This window comes from Passer domesticus, chromosome 5 (assembly GCF_036417665.1).
Source record: "Passer domesticus isolate bPasDom1 chromosome 5, bPasDom1.hap1, whole genome shotgun sequence".
NCBI classification, from domain to species: Eukaryota; Metazoa; Chordata; class Aves; order Passeriformes; family Passeridae; genus Passer; species Passer domesticus.
In genome coordinates, this window is record NC_087478.1 from 30,376,807 (window position 1) to 30,400,952 (window position 24,146).

Sequence of the window (24,146 nt, forward strand, 5' to 3'; positions counted from 1 at the left end):
TATATATTTAGCCAGTACCAGAAAGTGATGGTTAACTACATGAAAAACTATGTCCAAGTATGAACACCAGTTGTCAGCTTCCATTTGAAAGTGTTTTTTGTTTAGAAGACTCTAAGTGGTTTTACCAAGAAGGAGTGAACATTTCTGTGTTGCCATGGAATTAAAATATGTAAAAATATCACAATTATAAAAGACATCTGAAAATGGTTTAGATTAGAAAATGAAGAAGCAATTACAAAAGATAATTCTGAATTCGTAACTATATGCTCTTCATGATAACCTATAAATATTTATAAAATTTGCATTACTTTATCTAATTTATTGAATATTTTGATAATTTAGATAAACTGGCTTTGAGAACTGTGACCTTGCTGAGCTCATAGCAACCTTTACAGTTGAGTTATCACTTATTGAAAAATGGCATTATAATGAAACTGCTGACACAACCTTTACTATAGCAATGCTTCTGTAAGGAAATTTATAACAGGCAATCAAACCTCTGGGATATCTCAGGTGTACAGTCATCTCTTGATACATTTTTTGGCACCAAAATGATCAAAAGAGTGACAATTAAGACGTTTATATTATTCTAATATCTTATCAAAACAATGCTGGAAAGACCAATGAAGCAATTTAATTTTTAATATATTTTTGTAGTTTCTTTGGAAAATAAAAAATTATATAATTCTTGTTCAAAAGAAAAGTGGTCATTGAAGACTACAATTATCATTACCTCTTATTCCCACCAAATGTGTCATGGCCTAACATACCAAACCACCAATAAGATCTTTAAAAAATAAAACTCAAAGATGTATATAATACTGAATTTTGGCTTAAAAGGTAATGAGTACCAGTGCGAAAAAAGGGAAAATGTTAATAGTATGGTGATAGCTAAATATCTCAATTACTTCACAGACCAACATTTGGTATTGCAGAATTAGCATTTACACAAGGCTCATGTTGTACTTGTTGATGAGCTCTGAAGACATATTCTTACAGGCATGTCCTTGTCACAGACACTCAGGTTGAATAATCTGAAGACACTGCTGAACTTCATATAACATCCTGAATGGTCCACAAAATTCAACCTCGTGGTATGCTTTTTTGCTTTTATAACAGATCCCCACAAACTACAGTCAGGAAACACTATTTTCTGAAATGCTTTGTCCGTCACGTATTCTGTGGTTCTTTATAAGGATACAGCTTTTAATCTAGCAATATTGCACTGTAGCTATGATATTTTATGAAAAATCCTGTTAGGATTTTTCCCCTCCTGAGGAGCTGAGGGCCTCAGGAAAGAAATGTAAACAATAACTATCTGCTGCTGTGGAATGCAACAGGTGCATCTTCCATTGGTCCATGTGGATTATTTTCTATTAGTTGACCAATCACAGCCACCTGTGTCAAGGCTGTGAGCAGTCACAAGATTTTGTTATGCATTCTATTCTATTCTTGTTCTTTGTAGCCCTCTGATCATTCTTTTCTCTATGTTCTTTTAGTATAGTTTTAATGTAGTATTTTAATATAACATATATCATAAGATAAAAAATCAGCCTTCTGAGAAAATGGAGTCAAACCTCGTGTCTCCACACATGGAGTGTTCACCTCAACATTGCATGTTTTGGGTGTGATGTGACATTGTCTGTCCCATGAAGATGCCAAGTGTCAAGTAACTGTCATATAATTGATGAACTAAATCAGCATATTTCCATTTCTCATTGCACAAACCTTATCAAATTCCTAACCCTGAAGTAGATCCTGAGGGAAAAACAAAACAATAACAGCATAAAAGATAATTCTATGTAACTAGCATGGTTATTTTCTTTCATTTATAAATCAGTTTATATGAAGTTGAAAGCCATCATATTAGCAAATGATAAACATTCACTATGCCTAGAAGGTAACAAAACAATAAGAAGGTCGATTTCAGGGAAATAAAAAGTAAAATAAAAAAAAACCAGCAAACATTTCTCAAAGATTTTGACTCAAGACACATCACGTGAAATTAGACAACTGGCAAATATACATGTAAAAGATCTAAAGCTTTGCCATTGGTATTCTGCCTATTTAAAGATGAGGTAAAGTGACTTTTTCAACTAATGTATTTCACGATGTAGCTGAGACATCACTTCAAAGTTAAAAGTTCAATAACCAAAAGCAAGCTTTGTAACTGAAGAAACAACATTCAGAAAAAGAATGTTTTGTCACTGAGGTGAATGCTTAAGTTCATTTTGAGAGTAACACTACAGTAGATAAGTGTTATATTTGGGCTTTTGCAGTCCCTGGGGACATGTCAGTACTCCCAGGCATGAAGAAAGAAAAGACAGAAGCCATCTCTGATCCAGAAATAATTTACAAAATGCTAGTTTACTAGAAACACTCATGCACTAATAGCTTCTAGAACGGTCACGTGGGGACCCATTCTGTTTCAGCTCAGAGCATGAATAGCTCTAGATGGCAACCTTCACACCCTACAGGCATCCAGGGAGAGGGTGATTGACCTTGCATGATTTGCTGCTTACAGCCTTTTCTACAAAATTGGAAGAACTGACGACACTCTCTGTCCACAGAAGAGTTGAAGGTGTGATGGTGAGAACAGCTTCAAGAGTGTGGACTCTTCCTTCCCACAGAAAGAGAAGATAGGGCCTCCGTATGCTGAAACACAGTCTGTGAAAGCAGATTAGCTCTGTCTGTTTCAGGAAAAGGTAATTCACAGAGAGAGTTTTTGGCTCGGTGGGGGTACCTTTGCTTGGTTTATTTATTTGTTTGTTCTTACTGTTCTCTCCTGCTCTGTGTGAAGGAAAAAACACCTTGAATATAAATAATGTGAACAGGTAAGTAAGCCACTACTTATGGTGATTTTAGATAAGCAGTTATCCATTTGAAATTATTCTGCTGCTGACATCTGGTTGAAGGATTATCTGAGAGCTCACAAAGAAAAATCTTTTATGTCTAGGATTAAGTGATTCTTGGTCTATACTGTTGCAAACAGAAGCAAATCTGCAATCTTATTTCTGAGTCTTTGTCACTATTACATACCTGTCTGTCCTGTTTCACCCTCCTTTAAAAGATTTGAGAATGTAGACAGTAACAGTAGCCTACTGAGGAACATTTCTGAAGTTCTCAATCGGGTAGATGTTTTAAGTAATTTGAGGTTTTTTCTTCATTTAACAAACATGCTCTTGCAACGAAACATCAGCTTTACAAAATAGGCCCTGACATTTAAAGTGGATTTCTTCACTATTGAATATATATTAAAAATCTCTTTCTGGCTTTTGTTTAGTAACCCCAAGTTTCCATGGACCCTAAAGTGGGCAAGCAGAGAGCAAAGGTCTGTCAAGTGGGAGTAACTCAAGAGCTTTCTGTATGTCCGTGCTTACTTTTTCTGTCTACCTCCTCAGACAAATTGACCTGAGGCATGAGAACCAGCATTTATTTTGTTTGCAGAGATGGGTCAGAGGAATTCTGTACCAAGCAGCCTGAAAGCAAGACTTGGCTCTTCTGGACATAGTACAGCTGAATAAAAAGGAATACTTAAGTGTCATTGTAGAGCTTCTAGTGCTTTTGTAAGAGTCTATAGTTTCCATGCCCTGAAAATGCTCAGGGACTGAGAACTTCATGGATGAGGCTGACCATCACACAGTGCACTAGCAGTCTCCATTTGACACTAAAAAGAATGAAAAAAAGGTCACATTCATAACTCATGTGAGCTAACTGGACAGTTATTCACAATACAGTGATTTGACAGAAATACATGCAGCTTCCATATAGAAAAGGAGACTAATAATTATTCTTTCTGGATGTTTGCAGTCTTCTCTATAAAAAAGAAATTGAATGATCCAGATATAAACTGAGACATTTATGTAGTAGCTATATGTGTCTAGCTGGTATGTGTCTAGCTATATGCCTTTAGCTAGGTAAAAATGAAGAAAACTAATGTATGTTTATGTACTGTTCAGTATTTTTTTTCTCATTACACAGCAAACTGTAATGATAATTTTATAATAGAAAAACTATATATGTAATGCATGAGTCCAAAGATAATTACGCAGAGCAAAGGCTGAATAAAATGCATTGCAGCATTAGCAGTAGGACAATAACTGTAGATATTAATAGAAATTTGTAAGACATAGAAGATAAATGTGAGGTTAGCTTAAAAATTCAATCTTCATTATGCTGTTCCAGACTCTGAGTCAAGAGTTTGACTCCCTCTCTGTCTGTCACCCTCCTTCATCAATAACTTCTGTTAACCCATTGAAAACAAACCCAACAAAGGCATTTAGATCCTGAAAGATATTAAAATTTCATACTTGTATTTCACAACACAGTGAATGAAATTGAGTCATTTTTTTAAGCCTCAAGGTTTGAATAGCTAGCCAATAGAACAATTATTTTTTATCACTAGAGAATGTTGATTGTGTTCTTTTTATGTTGTCAGCTGGGCAGGAAAAGAAAAGGTGTCTGCTCTGAAGGTTATGTGGTTCAACTGGAGAAGATCCCTCTGGGAAGAGATGGCTCTTTCCCTGTAAGGAATGAAAGCTGAAAACATACAAACTAGAATCCTTCAGCATAACCTGGACTAAAAGTCTCCAAAAAGGGCAGAGAGAAGACATATTGTCTAACTAACACTAGCAGAAAAGTGATTTTTCAAAAATCCAGATGTAATTGCAAAAGGTTGCAACCATTTTCAAGACCTTTTCAAGCATGTGGTATGATAAGGAATATTTTTTTTCCAAAGTCTTACTACCATATCACAGCATTTAAATTACACTCATTCATAAGGTTTTTCTCATACAGATTATGTTAAATTAAATAGTGTTAAATTAAATGTATTCTAACCTCTAACTCCTTACAGTGTTCTCAGCATGCTCTGAAAAGGTGACTATGATAGCAGTCTGACTGAAAACCCACAGAAAAAATAATTTGGAAGCTTTACGAACAATATATTTCATATCATTGCACCTAATGTTGCAGAACGATTTGTCAACTAAATCCTGGAAGAACTGCCATAACATCTGGAAAATTGTAAAATGCAACATATCAGCTGGTCACACACACACAGATTGTAAATAATTATGATAATTATCTTTCCTTCTAGAGCTGTGTTCATTTCTGCCTTGGCATTATTAGAACTATCAACAAACAGGGAGCAAAACACCTCCACAAAATATGAAGAGAAGAAATCACACTGCCTGAAGTAGGTTTAACTAATAGCTCAGATAGAAAAATATGGTTAGCTGTATATGCACAAGTTTGTTTGTACCTCAGAAACAAATTTCATTCCAAGTAGAAGTGTTTCAGTGAAATAATAACCATCACAACTCTGTAGGGTCTTTTCAGTGCCTTTGACAAGGTGGCAAGATTGATAACAATTCACTTCACCCTGAAGAAAGTTCCCTGCCTGAAATTCCCTTCAGTCATCTCAGGAGAGCTGTAGGGCTTCTATTTGAAGGTGTATCCAGAGGCAGTTCTTTTGGATAAAGATACAAGGTTTTCGCCAACAGACATAATGGCAATATTTGAGTACCTTTTGAAATTTTTTTCCCAGATATAGGGCAAAATATTGTTATAAGATCTGTAGCCATTTCTATCAAGTTTTGAGTACAATCTGTTGATCATCTAATAGCACATTCTTTTCTTCTAGAACCCAACAGAATCTTTGTCACATTTTTCTTCAGAAATATTCTTTTACGTGAGCCAGAGATAGACACTTTGAGTTATGTTTTGTCCCAATTAACACAATCAATTTACAAGACTTTTACAATTAAAATTCTGCTTCTAACTCTTCTTTAATTGTGAGTCAATTCTTCCAACCAAGACACAGTATTTGACACAATCTTTATTTCCAACAACATGCCCGTTGTTCATTCAATCTCACGACCTGACATTGCCATTAGGCCATCACCCTTTTTCTGCAGTTCCCCTTTTAACTGATTTAATTCAATGTATTAACACCATCCTTAACCCTTGGAATCACTTGCAAATTCCAGGGCTTAAACTTCTGGGCAAGTTACTGCATCTTACCTTTGATATGCAGTAACTATTCATTTGTACATATTTTGCATGCAGCCATGCAAGTTAAAGCATTTAAGAAGCTGTACAATTAATGTTGCTTTATATATTTTCATAGTTAAATTGAGACACTTAACTTCCTGTTGTTAAAAATCTAAAACTGTATACATATATGTTCATTTCATTCATGATACATTTTTTAACATAAAAAAATAATCAAAACCTTCTCCTTTATTATTTTTTTAATCAAGTATTTAATGACCTTACCTATCTCATTTGAATGGTATCCCATATCTCTCCTTCAGACTCTAGTTTAGATTTTGAATTATCAAGAACTCATTGTTTTGTCATTTTAATGACCACCACTGGGATCTAACACATCTGCTTGTGGCATCTGTCTGTTGATTTTTGTTGATTGTTGATTGTCTAAACTAGGTTTAAAGAAGCACTCGGAAAAATCAACATCAGCGCTTCTAGAAACATGAGATCAAGAATGCCTGTGTTAGGGAGAGTATGATGATAACTCATGGGTGATCTGCCTTCTGACCTACTATTGTCCATTCCTGTCTGTTACTTACAGCTTTCCAGTAATATAGACTTATATGTTAATCTCCCATATCTTTCTGCCAAATTTTGACTTGTAGAGAAATAAAGCCCTTCTTTTTAACTTTTCCCACTCCTCTACTCTCATTAACATTGTTATCCCTTTTGCTGTCTTATGCTAAAGAGGTTCCCTTTTGTGTCTCTGACAAGAAATGCAGTGCTGCATTAAATCATTTAATTTTACATTAAATAATTCAATATATGACTTCAATGTGCTACTTTGTTTATGTGCATCAGAGGTTAAAATACAGAAGAAAAAGACAACATACACTGTACTAGATAACTTTAAAGGTTTTACTCTCCATCTGACTGTGCATGCAACCATTATTTATAGGCGAGAAGCCTATGCAAGGTAAATAATCTCCATTTGAGAAGGGTCAGTCTTAAGAAGAAAACCCCATGGTTTCAAATCCTAAAATAGGTTTGCATCTTTATTTATGAGGACTATTAAAATAACCATTCCATACTTTTTCATCTATATGAATGTGTGACATTGTTAAAAAAAGTTGGATCATTAAGACAATGGAGAACTGCTGTATAAATCCCCCTTAAATCTCTCATGACCCTTCTTGCAAGAGTATAAAAAAACCCTCTTTTCCTTTTAGGCTGAAGAAAAGTCCCCAAATCCACTTACATCTAAGGTATTTCAGCCCTATGACATAGCATGGAATGCAGGGTAAGGCATTTTTTTCTCTTGTCTCTGAATTTCTGGAAAGCAGATTAAATTCTGCTTTATGGCTCAAGTTATCACTGAACTCATTCATTAAATTGCATTTTAAAACATTGATTATTGTCTAATTTTCAATATAGTATGCTTCTTAATTCCATCTCTGTTTGAAAATTATTTAATAGACCACTCTTTAGCAAGGTGTGCAATAATTCTCTGCTTTGCTCTTGGGCTATTTATGCATTTTTTACATTCATCTCACTAACTACAGAACTCCATTCTTATAACTAAATTTACAAGGGGAAATAGTCCTTAGTGTTAATTAAATTTGCCACTTCTTGAGACTATTAATTAACTTGTGATCCACTTTGTGAATATATCATGGAATTCTTTGGTTTCCAAAAATAACAAACACATTATACTTTGTGAGATTGGAATGATGCATAAAATGTCATTACAAAAGCTGTCCACTGTCATCTTATAATCAGAAGTAATTACGTGTAATTTTTTTGTCTGTAAAATCAATACAAACCTTTTATTTTCCCAAGAAGGCCATTAGGTGTCATTACCATTGTTATCTGGAAATAGGGTCAGCATTAGCTTTCCATGTCTGACAGCAGCTCTTTTGTTAGACACAATTTTTTTCAAATGCTATGATTTGTACACTGTTCTCGGCAAATTTATTAATTTTACACATTTCCCATGTTCTGTTTGAGCGGATATTCCTGGGGTTGGATTCAAAAAGGCTTTTTTGGTCAACAGGAATAAACCAATGGCACAAATGGAAGAGAAGAATAAACCAGGGAAATCTTCATGCCATGCTTATAATTACTACCTTAATTTGTATAAACTGTGGATAGACCTGAATAAAAAAAGATACTAAAAAAACTCAATCTCCCAGTGTTGGTCATGAAAGATTTCAATTTAATTCAGTATCTTAAAGCCCCTCAGCAGTTTGTAGTTTTATTTCTAAAGGAGCAACCTGTCTTAATATCTTAACTTGGAGCAAACCTGCAACTAACAGATTATCCATTGAGTCCATTGAAACAAAGATTTGCTGTCAATCTTAGGGCTATAAATTACATCCCTATTTTAGAGGGTATCTTCACATCTCGAGGGCTTTAGGCTTAGCTCATAGACATACCTTATGAACCCTTTATCTAGAGGGCAGAAGTAAAGAGGTGTTACAGAATGGTCATGGATGTACTGAAGATGCCTGTGGAATAATTTAGTGATGGAAACAATCACTGGATATCCTTTGGTACTCACTCAGGTCTTTTTGGTCTGCTATTTTTAAAGAGGCACAAGAGATTGTGTTGTGTTCTCCATATCTATTTCTTCACATGCTTACCAACATTATTTTATGGATATATTAGGAGATGATAATCTGGTTTGTACTACAAGACCTTGCTAATTCAGAAAGCAGAAAATATTTAAATTTTTTAAAAAATGTCAGAGCAGTGGCTAAGTGGCTGAGCAGTGGCTTTTCTACCTGACAGAGTGCACACTTTACAGAGAATCTTACATAAATTAGTAGAGAAAATAATTTTACAAATTCTGTGCTCTTGCCTTCTTGTGTTCTTCATTCCACCTGCTTCTTTTTAGAGGGCTTTTATCTCTTAGAGGTACTATCAGAATATACAATACAATTATAATTAGCACATTTCAAGACATGGTTGCTGTACTGTGGCACAAAGAGTGAAGCTTGTACATGAGTACTTGCTGACCATGGGTGCTGAATCTCAGCAGAGTTGTTTTCTGAAAGGTCTTACACTTATTCACCCTTCAGAATGACACTATCTCAGCTCAGAAAGCTTATTCAAGCTGCTAAAATGTGTGATGCTCTTCAGATTTTAGGTCAGGTGTGTTGACATGCCATGGCATGCTCCCTTTTATAAACCCAAAAGAGCCTCTCAGGTATTTGCCAGCAGATTAACAAGTTACTCTAGTGTATGCCATAAAAAAATTCCTCTGCAACTGGAAAGATTTGTCTAAGAAGATTGAACAGAGTCATGGTACTGTGTCTTAAATTCCAATTAATGCTCCATACCTGAAAAATGAAAAGGGTCTAGTAGCAATATTTCACACAACCCCATGCCTATCATTGCATATAGCAGCAGAGATTTTCAAACCAATTTATGGGAGTAATAAAATTCTTTCATTTTCTTAATAAGCATCTAGACATGACAAAGGCAAGCTATTATTTCAATAACTAGGAAATCTTTTATGAGAAAAAATGGGAATTATTCAAGATTCTTTTCATATAGATGTGTTCACATGAAATTATGTAGATCTATACCTTTCTACTTTTTCTATAACAAAGTCTTATAGCAGGTGTAATTCACCATTGCATTATGACAGTTCATATTATTCCAATGTTTTGTAAATCAATGTGTGATCTAGTTCAGACAATGTCAAATCAGTGTCAAATCTGGTCTATCAGAGAAATTATTCTTTAGGCATATATATCATTATAATGACAAGTCTCTTATATTCATCTTTAGTGACCAAGATATGCAAGGATATCTTGTGTGCATCCTGAGGCAGCTTGCAATATATGAGATAGAGTAGATCCCAGATGTCATTTAATGTGCAGATATTCTGTATTTATTTTGTTACAAGCTGAAAAGTCACTTAAAAAAAAAAAGAGAGAGAAAAAAGTAATTAGATCGCAGACTTTGCAACAGAGCAGCAAGGAATTATTAATTTTTGCTCTTCAGATAGGAAATTTATCTATAGATTAAACTTGACAAGTTGTTTCACTGAATTTCTTGGGACCCTGCAACCTCCCTGGGGAATGTGCAGGCTGATTGGCCTCCCCACCCAAATGCTTGCTGGCGCCACAGAAACCTGTGTCCTTTGATGTCCCTTTGAGCTCTGCTCTCCTTTCTCAACCCTTCTGTATGCAGAAATGAAAACCTCTCTCAGCTAAGCCTCTCCAAAGTCACAGAAAATGGTCGAATAGTGTGACAACATCAAACCCTTCCTTGTAGATGCATTGATAGAAGAATAGATTTTTTCCTAATATTTGACATAAATATAGCATATACCAGAGAATTTGACTTTCACACTCTAAGAAATTTAAATTCTTGTGAATATAATAAATTATCTCCCAAGTTATATCCAAAAAATGAATGAAACATTATGAAAATTAATTCTTTTTTTAAAAAAATATAGCAATGCTTTAAAGCCATCCTTAGCAAAATAAAATTAAACATCAAGTAAGTTTTCATATAAAACAAAGTCAGTAACAGAATAATTTTTGGTAGTTTTTTCCACATAAAGCCTTTCCTTTATTACTCTGTCTAGCCACTCATGCCAAAAAAGAAGGGATGTAAGCCATTTTTTTCTCAGATTGTAGTGTTCTTTGCATCTAAACAGACAGAAAGCACACAAACCCTTCATTTTCTTGGCAAAGTAAAAAGGAAGAAGTATGATTGCTGCCAGTCTCTGTGTGGACATTGCTAGTAAATTGAGAAAAAATTTGAATGGACACAGAGATTGCCCTCACTGGTGAATGACTGATCAAAGCAAGGCTGAAGTCCACTGGAGGAATGAAAATAGGCCCTGTGGATTTGGTGTAGATTCCCTGCAAACATATTTTGGGACTCTTGGCTCTAAACAAAGAATTCCACAAATCCAAACACATCTCCATTCCTTAGAATTAAGTACACCAACAATAATGAATTGCTTTGCTTCATGGATCCATAAATATTTTTTTTAAATGGCACCATTTTCAGATGTGCTATTCTGTGGTGCTTGTAATGTACCTAATGTTGTTATGTGCACTATCTCTGCAATTTTGATGGGAGCAAAAGTCAAGAAATATGAAAAGTAGGTATTCCATTTATAGTATATTTCTGCTTCCAACAAATTGTTATTTCCTGTCTCCTCAGGAAATAATGTTTGCCACCATTTCGCTCTGATGTTAAGAAGATATTTCTCCTTTCATCCTTTCCACATTCATCAACAGATTTGGTTATTGCTGGAGGTTTTCCCCTTCTTTAAGCCTGTATTGGACAAAAATCATATCTAATGTTGCTGATTAATAATGAGACACTTCATAGTGAAGCCTCTGCAAAGCAGAAAATTGCACAAACAAGAATAATTATCTGTCACCACATGATAAAATCTAAGTGTATGAAGCTTCTTGTCAAATACAATCGACAGAATAAGTGATAGATTAATCTTCAAACAGTAAAAGTAAGCTACAAACCATTGCCTTCTCTTACAATATAAAAGCATCTCCTTTTAAACACTGTGATGAAGTGCAGTAAAACAAAATAAAAAATGGTAGTGGAAGAACCAGTGATGTTTCTTCTTCACTCAGAACACAGTGAACTGTGTTAATATTTTTAGTGTTCATTTCCTGTCAAGGTCAATTTAGTTTTGTTGCTATTTTTATGAAAGGGTAACATAGACAAAAATAAATCTAGCCACTTTCATGATTTCTGGAAGCTACTAGTGTTTCAAAATGTCATTTTAATTCTGAGGCCTGTAAGCAGTTTTTGCAATAATTACTTGGTTGATTTTTTATTTAGGCTATTTAAATGTTTCTCTCCTTCTTCCGAATGGAGAAAATATATATCTTCCCATGGACAAGTGCATAATACACTGAAAGGCAAGTTTAGAAAATAATTGGATTTTTATTGTTTAAGAAGCACCTATTTTTAATTTGCTTCCATTCTGAAATATAACTAATGTTCTTGAGTTCTTCAGAAGAAAATCCACCAGTATTTTATTAGGCCAAATATTTTATTTGAAACTCAGAATAATCCTTATTGGATTACTTGCATTACTTCTCGCATTATTACTTATAACATGCAATAAATAAATAAAAATTTAAATATATTCTTGACCTATGACATATTTAAAGAACTCTTGAGCAGTCATTTAGTGTATATTTTCTCAAAGTGTTTTGATATTCACTTCAAAGGACATTGAAATGTCATGGAAGCACGAGAATATACCTCAATTCCTTCTTATTTTATAAAATATTTTTATTGTCTCACAAGGTTTATTAATGATCTTATATTACTAATATTATTTGTATCATTATTCTTCAATATTACTGAAACTTTAAGCTGCAAATTTATTGTACCACTAACAAAAAAAAAAATCAATATACTGTAATTTAGATGCTGCAAATTTGAGTTTTAGGGGACATTTTGTAGCCTAGTCTGTCCTTTTGCACACCAGAATAACTCTATAAGAAGTTGTTGATTTAGTATTTCAGGCAAGAAAAAGATCTCCTAGCTCTGGCAAAATACTTTCTTCTAATTGATCTTTGCAAAATGCAGGAAGTTGCCTAATTCAATCCTTCAGTATTGCAGAATACTATCATTTTGTAAGTATAAATAATGCATGAATTCAAACTGTTAAAGACAGTACAGTCTGCAGACTCGAGTGCCAGACTCATATTCCTGGTAACTATTCACAACTTTCCTATGAACGTGCTGTGTGATGTTAAACAAGATACTTTCTTGTTTTCCTACTTCATTGACATTAAAAAAAAAAAAAAAAAAAAAACAAAAAAAAAAAACCCCACACATGAGATAATATTTACCCCCTTTGAGAAGAATTTTGAAATCCCTGACTATTGAATAGAGAAGAACTGGGGTCTGATTCTTTACCAGGACTTTACTGAGCTTTGTAGAAGCTGGGTAAACCTCTGGGCAAGCTTTATTACCTGTGCAGGTGTCAGACCTACCAGCACCAGCACGCACATTCTGAATGATACAGGAAGGGATGTATGAGCCCTGAAGGAACATCACAGAGACAGCACAGGAAGTTCCAGCTAAAAGGCTAAAATTACAGCTGAAACAGAAATAAAATTGAAGAGAGCTCCTATCAGAATTTAATTTGAATGTGTCTTATATGCATGCTTATAAAATTGTACCAATATGAACATTTGGTAAACGATGTATGTCATTATATTTTAATGTTGGATAGTGAAATTTCTGAGAATATTTAAGTACCTTAAAAAAAGTAAGTAGAAATTTCACAATCATGAACTGTATTTGCAGATACATACTATCTGTATTTGCATCACATACTATCCCTTCTATTTGCATGATACAATAAATAAATGTTATTTAAAAACTCATCAAACTTCTAAAACCATCTGAAGATTAATACTCATAAGTTTTTTTATATGCTAAATTAATTTATTTCAAGTTTATATATTTACAGCGGTATTGTTCTACAATGTTGAATTCCATTTCCAACCATTGCTCACAGTTAGTAGAGAACAATTACATTTAGGCTGATTTTTCTATTGCTGCATCATATGAGTTTTCTGTTCCCTTTGTGACAGCACTTTGAAATGGTCTTCCAAAATAAATTTTGCACTATTTCTGAAGGTTGACTTTCTCAGTTTTTAAGCATGTACTGCCTGTCACATAAAGAGGAGTTCAGGTGAGCTCTTATCAGTCCTTCCTGAAAAACCATTGATGATTTCACCAATATTTGCCTCCTATGAGGTAGCTCCTCATGCTACATTTCCCTTTTTCATGGCAGGTTTATAGTGACAACATAATATTAGTCATCCTTCTCTATCATATTCTATTGATGTATCCACAGATATGTATTTTTGTTTTCCAGTTTGTTTTTTTTTTGCTTTAGTGGTAGGTGATTTTTTTGGTTTTTTAACCTATTTGTTCCCAGGTACTTGATCTTGCACATTATAATCTTAAATTTTATCTGTTTTACAGGTTTTTCCAAGGTATTAGAGCTACCAACAAATATGTAGGCAAGATTGTACTTAGTAGTGGAATATGTCCTACATCCTAAGATGTTTCTTTATAACATCTCCAAACATGCCCAGAAGACTTCTCAGGTTTTCAGTGAAAAAAAATGTATTTGTTCTTGGAGGGACAGACTGTGATACATATTACCTTGCAAGCACTTTTGGAAACAGTGGTTTTATAAGCCATATAGAATTGTTGTGATTCAGAATGCCAGGGGGTAAACTAAAACAAAAACAAAGTTTTAGTTTTTTTGAGGAAAAACAAAAAACCCAGAAACAAAACCCCTAAACCACTATCAAAACCCAACAAACTAGCAAAAAAATCCTCACAAAGAAAAACAAACCCATAAACAAAGAAAACCAAACCAAATCAAAACCAAAACCAAAACAAAAACCAAGTCACACATTCCACACATTTCGGTTCCAAGCTGCTAAGAATTCATAACATTTTCACTCTGAGACCAATGAGAGTTTGTGTTCTTAAGAACATATGAGCAACATTCAGAGCTTCAGAAATCAATAGATGCATCCTAAAATGGAGAAAAGGGTTATGTTATGCTTTTATATTTTATATACATTTTCTGAGTCTCCAAGAAATCACCATGCTCTCCATGTAAAGCACGTATTTTTTGCATCCAATATACACTATCATTCACCCCTATCAGGAACCATATAGAAAATAACACCTTCTTGTTTCCACTTCTCCTTTCCTACACAGCAAAATGAATTTAGAGCAGGCCCCATTTCGCTTTGAAAGTACCCTTGCAATATTCTCTTAGCCTGTCAAGGCAATAGTTTACCTGATTCCATGTCATATGTTCACCTTTCTGACTTCTTCTCTATGTCCTCTCAGGACATTCTAAGGAACATATTGCTTCCACTGTTCTTGAGCATTCTTGTAGATAAAGTCCACATTTACAATGAAACACAGCATAACTACTGCATCTGCTTCACACAAGCTTAAGAAAAACCTCCCATTAAGCATGTTTCTGAATTTCTGCAGTCTCTGATTTCTTTGCTCATTATTTTTTAGAAATTCACAAAGCAAAGAGAAAATCTTAAGTGCTCTTCACATTATCACTTAGACATTCTGACTTTCTCAAGTCCAAATCCAACATATTCTGCAAAAATACAGTACAACCCAGAAAGAAAGTCTGCATCTTTGAGAGTGCTTCCATCCTTATACATAGACCTTGAATTTCCATTCATGCATGAATGTGAAGTATTCATTTTTTTTTCTCAGAGTAAAAAATTAGATAAAACAAACCTGCAGTGACAGTGACAAATTCAAAATATTTCCTAATGGGGATAACCAACATAAAGTAGACAGGTTCTCATTTATAAAAATAAATAAATAAATATTGGCTTGTCATGGGTAGATTTTATGGACACCCATTGAATCACCTTCCAATCAAAAAAAAAAAACCCATCCTTCCTGGCATTCCATAAAAGAGAGGTTTCTAAATTATTTCAGTTCACTTGTCCCTCAAGAAGCAACACTTTCTGCCTTGGGATTTATGTATTATAACCACTGAATTAAGAGAATCAAACTTTTTATGTTTTCCATGCATTCTTTTTTCTAACCTGGACATCAAAACTCCTTTTTAATGCCGTAAAAACATCCATTAACAAAGCAGAAGGACTTTATTCTCCCATTATGGAGATTTCTGTGAGAACTGCATCACTAAATTATTATTCTATATTTATACCTGTTGAGAAGGTCAAGATAGGAAGATGTCAGGAAAAAATTTGAGAAGAAAACAGAGGTAGGTGAAAGCCATGTTATTTGACTACTAATTGACATTACTTCCGTATGAAAAGATTCCACAAATTATCTACTGTAGACTACCTAATGATATTCTTACCACATTCCGTTGAAACTTAACAGGGCAAGTTCTTGAGTCAATGAAGCCTCAGTGGTTTGCTGGAGCACCATTTTTAATTAAATGTATGGAGCTGGCCACAACTAGCAGCAAGAGTAACTTGTGTGTGTGTCAAGACACTCCATGGCTCTCATTTGGCAATAGCAATGAGTAGTTGTTCTGCTTACAGCTTTGTGGCACTATTTTTGTTAAATTAGGTAATTTACTAAGTACCATCACTATTGGAACATACATTGAGAAAGTCCCATGGGAAAATAACTACTTGAGTTTCAGTGATTATAAATATACATATTTTATATAAATATATATATATATTTCAGCAGTTGTTTTTAAGAAAATTTGCAGCCCTGAAGTTTTTGTCATGACCTATTCCCCAATTGCTATGGAATCAACAATTTTAAGCTTGCTACAGAGAAATGACTGCATTTTATGCCATCAGAGAGCACAACTACATTCACATCTAACCACACCTGCTGAAAAATCTAAATTAGAGTTCATAGATTTCATAGGAAAATCTGACACTTTTCTTAAGCAGTAGTGAGGATTGATACACTTTGTGAAAATGTTTTTCCTGGCAGACTGCAAAGTAAGCCATCAAATTGTTTTAGAAATTGCCAAAACAGACAAATGCTGAGCAATATACTAGATTTACACTACCTAAGCTGAAGTGGCTATATATGAAGAAATTAATCATAACACTAAGGACCCTGTTCTGGCAACTCCTGGACATAGCAGTGGCAGCATGTCCACATGTATATTCACTACTATAAACCCTAAAACTTACGTCAGAGAATTGTACTTGTTGTTTATCATTTCTTTTACTGTATCATTTCTGGGGAGACAGTAAGACAAAATATGAAAGTGTAAAAAATCTCACTCTGAGAGATAAATAGAAAAATAAGGAAAGGATTTTCTTTATAGCAGCAGAAAAAAAAAGTATGGGCATGCCTGCAGTTATCAGAATCAAACCACTCCTTTCAGCATCTAGGAACACTTTATTTAGGAAGATTTTCAGCACAAAGCAACAGCAAGCATGGAAACAGTTCATGTTCTTTCTGACTGTGAGCATGTTTGCTACAGTCTTGTCACATCAGCTGGTAAGAGTATTTGGGCTTTTGACTCAATAGGAATGCCATATGGGTCAGAAGCCTCCAATTTCTCACTGTTTGAAATGTTTTCATTCCAGTAAAGAAGTTTCCTGGAGGCTATCATGAATAGAAACATGGGCAGATTAGCCTCTCATATTCATAACCACACTTTGATAGAAATAGGACAAAGTGTGTGAATCTGAAGTGTGCTGAACAGACGTAAATCTGCATCTACAACATCTAATACAGTTAGCGAATTCATTAGTGAAAAAAACAAATTGCTAAAGAAAATCAGAGCAAACTTGTGAAAGGTAAAAAAAGCCAGAATAGCAAGTTAGAGAAACAAGGATAAACTGAAGCTATATCTTCAGACATGGCTAAAAATTCTAACAATGTCTTTCTCATCTGTCAAAAGGGAATGCCAACTTACACTCACTGACAACATCATCCCTTTGGTGAGACTTGCAGGAATGCAGCCATAATATCCTACCACTACATGTTTTAGGAAAGGAGGCAGCTGAAAATAGATACGTTAAATTCACCTGCCAAAGTGCTGGTTTTACATATGACAATGTCAAGATCTTTCACTTCAGTCAAATGAATTCATAGTAGATTACTGACATCTAAATTGGCAATTGCAAGTAATTGCAACATATTTTCTCATGCTTCTTTTTTCTTTTTCTTCTCAAAATAATGAACATACACATGATTTAAAGATTATAAAATAGCTTAATAAACTATCTCAAAATTTCTCCTCAAGTCAGATTCTTTAAAGAGTGATTTAGTGTGAGTTCTGGATTTTATTAAGTGAGAAAGGGTATTACCACTGGGTTAGAAAAAATATGCATAAGTGAGCCCTTTGTTTGCACTACCTCCCTACACCAGACAGATTCTGACAGAATCATTACTCCCCTATTCAGCCTCTGAGCCCTCCAGCAGAGGTAACCTTAAAAAAAAACAAAACAGTGGAGAAATGCAATGGCTGATGCTTATCTCTGTCAGAAAGGTTCTCTAAGCAGTGTTTCAGCACTGTCTTTTGCCTCTCTTTATAAAGAGAGGCCTGGAAAGAAGAGCTGGCATCACTCCTGAACATGATGAAATTGAGAGGGACCTGGAGACTGGAGAAGTCAAGTGAACAGAAAATATACCCCTGCATCTGCAAAGGGAAAGATATTAGCCAGCAAGGCCAGGAAAAAGATTTAAATTATAAGAAAATAAAGCAAAATATGGCAAAATACATGTCAGAATGAAGACAGAGTTGCCATATGTGAACTGCAGGGTTGTTTTATTTTTGACTAATTAGTGAAATGGCCTTTAGGAATTTCTAGTAAACTTTCTAGGGAAAATAATCCCAAACAAATGAACAAGCCAGCCAAACAAAAAAAGACAAACCAAAAAAGAGGCCTCACAGTAAAGAATATCCTGAGCAACACTCACAGAAAAATGACGCAATAATTTACTTTGAGATTTTTTCCCCTCCAACCTGAGCATGTTTTTCTCTAGCATGTGGAACTGATATGACAAAGGTCTAACAAATATTTGAAATGTAATCTAGGAAGGAGAAACACTGAAATGGAATATATATTTAGTTAAAAATTCTTATTGAAATAATTTTTTTTAATATTAATTTTTTTGTTGTTGTTGTTAATTCTTGTGACATACACATCTCTAGGCTGGTAGAGCCCTGCAGATATGAAGTTCCATTTGAATGATAAAGACAAAGAGCGACTTGGGAATACAGGCATGCCCAGCATTGCTAATTAATCTTAAAATAAGCAGTATTCAAAAAAAAAAAAGCCAGCAGGGGAGTGGTGTACGTTCTGTGTGTGTGTAGGTTTGTGTGCGTGTGTCAACTTATTCAGTCACTACTCCTAGTGGCTGGTCATTGCTTCTACTAATCTTGAGCTGCAATTCCTTATTCACCTAACCTGAATACATGGTATCTCTTGCAAATATAAAAATAAAGAATGGATGATCCAAGTGAATCTTAGGGTGGCTTTCCACCATAAAAGCTAGACTGAAACCTAAGAAGCAACAGACTCTTAAAGAAGTCAAAAGATATCATGTGTGCTGTCAATAAACTGCTTTTTACTTACCAGACATTCTCAAGGGGTGAAAGGGTTTCAGAAAGAAGAAGCATGAATGAGTGTATAGGCACAAAAAAAGAAAAGAAACAAACATATGGTGTAGAAATGAAAACAAATCCACTGTTTAAAATAACACCCAAAGAAAGCAGACAGCTGGGGAAAAGAAAGAAAAACATAAATACAATACTCAAGAAGAAAAAGAAAACTCTCTAAAGAGAAAGATATTTGTATGATTGAAAAAAAAAATAAGGTTCAAAGCTGCTTATGCTTTTCAGAAGGTTATTGTAGGTATGGTATGTCAAGTTCTCTAACAAATGTTGCCCAAACTAGTGATGTAATTAACTGAGCTAAGAAGTGATCAGAGTAGGAAACTACTTATATCTGGGAGCTGGGATGAGAGCCTAAATAAGACAAATAGACATTATGAGAACACTTATTAAGGAATGGCTGTGAAACCCTATTGTCTTTATAAATATGAAAAAAGGTGGCAGGTATACTTCAAAATATTATGTCATTTCAAATAGTGTCCACATGATTTGCAAATGGCAATGTAAATTAACAAAGAAAATTCATGCTGAAAAATTTTGTATTTCAGGTTTAATACATATTATTTAGAGGGGGAAAAAGTATATGAATGGAGAAAAGAAATAGAGGAAAATACAAGTTACCAAGGTCCAAATGTAGACTGAACTTTCAGAATGCAGATCTATGACATTTCCAGCTTTGTGGGACATAAGGACTAAAATATAGCAACAAATAATATGTATTTTCTTATACATGAAATAATCTGTCATCATTCTTCACTTTATTTTACAATCAAGAAGTACACTCTATCTTAAAGTTCAGAAAATCTGTTTTGTCTAGTTATAACTGCTATGAGAAATAAAAGATTTTTAAAGTCACAGTCACTGACCATAAATGCTGAAAGGTGTGTGGTAAGCTTCAAATGCTCGTAAATATTTGCCTTTTCTTTTAGCCAGGTAGTCATAGCAGCGCTCATGATAAAAGCTGGTATATCTAGTCTTGTTACACAGATTCAGGTTTTTTTGCAATAGGAACTTTCCAGGCACTGGTACTTCAGAGGCCAGCCAGCCTGTATTAGCAGATAGCACTGTGAAGCTGCAGGCTAGGTAGAATCAGAGTAATGACTCCTATGATTGGCACTGTTAATGACTTTTCCCCTGAGTTCTTGCTCTGGCTAGTATTTACTATTTTTCCCTGTCTTCTCTGTCTTTTTGCATTTTACACTGCATCAGTAAACAAAAAAATTCAAATTGCAGAACACTACTTTTGATCTAACAAATTTCTCTATAATTTCTTTATGAATCCATGGAATTCATTTTCCTAGTAAGCCTGCCAACTACACAAAGAATGTCTTGATGTTGGACTAGAGGTAATATATGAAGACTAAACTCCATCGGAAAGCAAAGAACTTAATTATTTTTTCCTTTGCTTTTAACAAACAACCACTTAGGCAAAATAAAAAGTCTAGAGATATTAGTTCCTCTCTAGCAATGAAGGTATACAGTCAGTTTGTGCTTGAATGTTACTGAACTCCTTCTGAAATTACTACAGCTATGTATATTAAAGGTGGAGTGTCATTAAAAGTGGCTATCCATTTTATCTACTTCTAGCTTGCATAGGTGTTCAATCTAATCTTGTTATCTAACCAATGTGCACAGTCAGTAGGAGTTAAACACAGAGGAGGAGTCCTGTGTAAGTGTCTGAATAGCTAGAGATGCCTCACTTTGTCAAATGACAAAAGAGAAAATAAATTAAATAGCTTGACCAGATTCCAAATCTTAGACAACTAAAGTGAATCTCGCACTGAATATCTACACTAAACAAGAAAAATTCCATTGTAGTAAGTATCAATGTTTCTGTGACCAAATTTGCTTTAATTTAGTGAGAGTTTTTTTCCCTCTCCCACATACTTTAGAAGATGAAAATAATCACTTTTATTATACTGTACACCTTATGTTTCAACCATTGCTTCTTATAACAATAGTAATGTTATACAGAGAGTCTGTTTTGAGAATTGTCTTTCTTTTTTTACTGAAAAAGTTGGATTCTGCCTTAGCCATTCAAACTCTTTTGTTACTCACTGATCTTATTCACATATTAGGTAGGACTTTGGAAAAGCCCAGCATTACAGTTCAGAACTGCAGAGATAAGTCTGGAGACTTTGAAGATTTAAAGACTTTAAAAATATGGTCTGGTGACTCCTTTCCAGAGTCCACTGGGGTCACTGTAAATTTTTGCATGTATTTCAAAAGCCTTTGGATCAAATCACACTCACTCCACCTCTCATATAGATAACTATGCTTGTTTCAAAAAAAAGTTTGTAATATCAGATTTGAAGGAAATTTTAAATTGACCACACAGAGATACTAATGTCTCCAGACTGCCCACTCAAACTGAGAATATATGAGCTCCACCATGTTTCTGTAACGAAACTGGCTTTCTTATTTCATGGTAGAAAGAAATGTATGTTTAACATTCTGCAGATGTCTATGCAACGCATATCTGCAGCCAGAATGAATAATTCTAAAAGGCTGGTGTTTGAACACATGCTACAGCCCAGCAGAATTAAAGGTGAAAGTTCAAGTACTGCAATTTCAAACTATTGATCAATGGTAATTTTTGACACCCCTGGGTTAGTGATGCTGGCATATGGCAAACAAGCAAACCACGAAGGTTAAGTATGAATCATCAGTACAAACGTAATTCACCTTCTTCAGTTTTCTTAGATTTAAAAAACTTTTGCTGTTAGGTGTTTTCTCCTGCACAATTCTGTGCATTGCAGCAAGGCATATCTTGTAGACCAGGTCTTCTGAGCACATCAAATCAGAGAGAATGTTGAGAAAGAAAGCTGCTTGTCTGTTCTTACCGATTTGTCAGATAACCTGAAAAAATAATTATTTATGTATTACCACTATGCTTTATTACATCAGGGATGGCTCAAATTTTCTCTCATTTATCTTTACACTTTCAAAATTGTCATAAAAAGATTCCTTTGTCCTGCAGTTCTTTTGTTTATTACACTAGAAGGTACAGAAAGGATAATCTGTCTCTTAATGTGCTTACATACTAGATCTTGTTTAACTAAACATAATTTGGTTAATACTCATTGAACAAGGATATTCAGTCTTATACTGAGTGCTTCTATGTCATTATCATTCAGCATTGATTTATTCACTAGGATGACATTTAGGAACACTCCTTTCTGCACATTCCTGTCCTTTTGAACAGTATATAAGATCTGGATTGGACTCGGTAAGAATTTCAAGCATAATTCACCTTTGTCAAAATTATAGGAGAGAAAAAAATATTTTGCTTTCTTACAGTATCTCTGTAATGTTATTAAAAGTTCTAGTTTTATTCACTTTGTACTCTAATTATCTATATGTATAGTAAGACCGTTGCTGATCTGTATGAAAAAATACAGGTATACCATTCATTTTGTAAGAACATAGCCAGTAATAAAGTATTGTCAATGCTATTAACCGGCTGTAAGCTTTGTACTTAATTTACACAGTTCCAGGACTGTGATTTGTTAGACTTTCTCTGCCCGCAACTTTGTTTTTATTTGGTTTACCTGCAACTGTAGTTCCTCTGAATGAGCAAGTGTCTAGGCCTCATTTGTTTTACTTTTGTTTATCTTTGTATTGTAGAATTGTAGAATCATAATACAATTTTTATGCACATAGCAGCAGCAAGCAGTTATTTCATGTATAGTGAGGTGTTTATGAGTCTTACATGGTATTCTAGTATAGAGAAATACAGACCTGGATATCAGGAGAGTTAAGAAGAAGAGACAGAGGATGGAGCACTGAGAAGTGCAAACACAGGATGGTAAGAGATGGGCAGTCTGGCCCCAGAGGCCAAAAATCATAAACTACTCAGCCTCAGTCATTGAAAGAAATGCAGATCTGGAACTGCACAGAACTGCATTTAGTAATTACAAGCAGAACACAAGACTGATGTCAAACACACTGGAGTTCACTACTCATGGCACAGCTGGATTCCACCTGGAGCTTCAGAATAAGGAAGAAAGAGTAATGTGTGAAAGTGTGCAGGCAAGCACACAAAAATGACCCCTAGTGAATCCTAGAGTCAGGAAGGAACCATCAGCAAGAACTCCACATTCCTCCTGTTGATGAAAGACTCCGGATGCCAATGACTAACTTTAAAATCCCACAGCTAGAATTAAACCTCCAACCTCACAGCCCAGAGAAGAAGGGTGAGCTCATCAGGAAAAGATACAAAAACTAAATGCATGTATAACAGTTGAAGCACATTATTAGTGTTTCTTTACACAATAACACTTCAGTCTAGACTAAAAATTAATAGAGTCTAAAGATTTCCATTATATGAGCAATAAATTATTTTCATTCTTTAAATATACATCAGGTCTTTTCCTATAAACAAATTTGGAGCATAAAAGCTTGTGGCTAAACAATGCCCTGAAGATATTACCTTACTACTCATGATTAACAAAAGAATAATAGGACATACATACATCAGTTATATGATTTGGTTTCTAGAAAGTTAATTTCACCTTAGAGACATTTTAGTGATGATTTCATAATTTTTTCACTTGTTTTGCAATCATCATGCTTTAGAGGAAAGATGTGCTGTCACATCATAAACATACAAATTGAATTTGAGAAAAAAAATACCTTTAAACATATATTGCATGGCTTTATTTCAGTCTCAAATGAAAATAGGAACTTTTCCTTTTACCTAAACAAGAAACATATATAGCTTATAATTACAAAGTAAAAGAAGAGAGTTTAATATGTGTCTAAGAGAATTTTCAGCTGCAATTTATATTTGAAATCTCCTCTGGAAGTTTTAGGGCAGTTTTGGGGGGGGTTATTCTGGTTTTCTTTAAGGAATTTTATGTTACATCAGCAAAGAAGAGTTATTGACTAAAGCTGCAAGGAAGAATTATTGACTAAAGCTGCAAATGAAATCTGGGTTAAAAAAATCTGTGAATGAGAAATTAAAATAGTAATGTTTTTCCTTTACATAGTTTCGCCAGGGAGTAGGGGG

General features: G+C 34.4%; 1 long non-coding RNA gene across 6 annotated transcripts in view; it reads left to right on the forward strand.

The window, feature by feature from the left end:
- LOC135301945 (uncharacterized) overlaps positions 1-24,081 on the forward strand; it is a 77,397-nt gene extending 53,316 nt beyond the window's left edge. For 2 of the 6 annotated variants that reach the window (XR_010363674.1, XR_010363670.1), the window contains exons 4-9: positions 2,571-2,705; positions 4,439-4,525; positions 5,099-5,197; positions 7,221-7,291; positions 13,996-15,796; positions 19,684-24,081. This is a non-coding gene — a long non-coding RNA (uncharacterized LOC135301945). Of the gene's footprint in view, positions 1-2,570; positions 2,706-4,438; positions 4,526-5,098; positions 5,198-7,220; positions 7,292-11,823; positions 12,472-13,995; positions 15,797-19,683 lie in introns of those variants that run through there. The other 4 variants (XR_010363672.1, XR_010363671.1, XR_010363675.1 and 1 more) reach the window with 4 other exon arrangements.
- Positions 24,082-24,146: the final 65 nt, after the last annotated feature.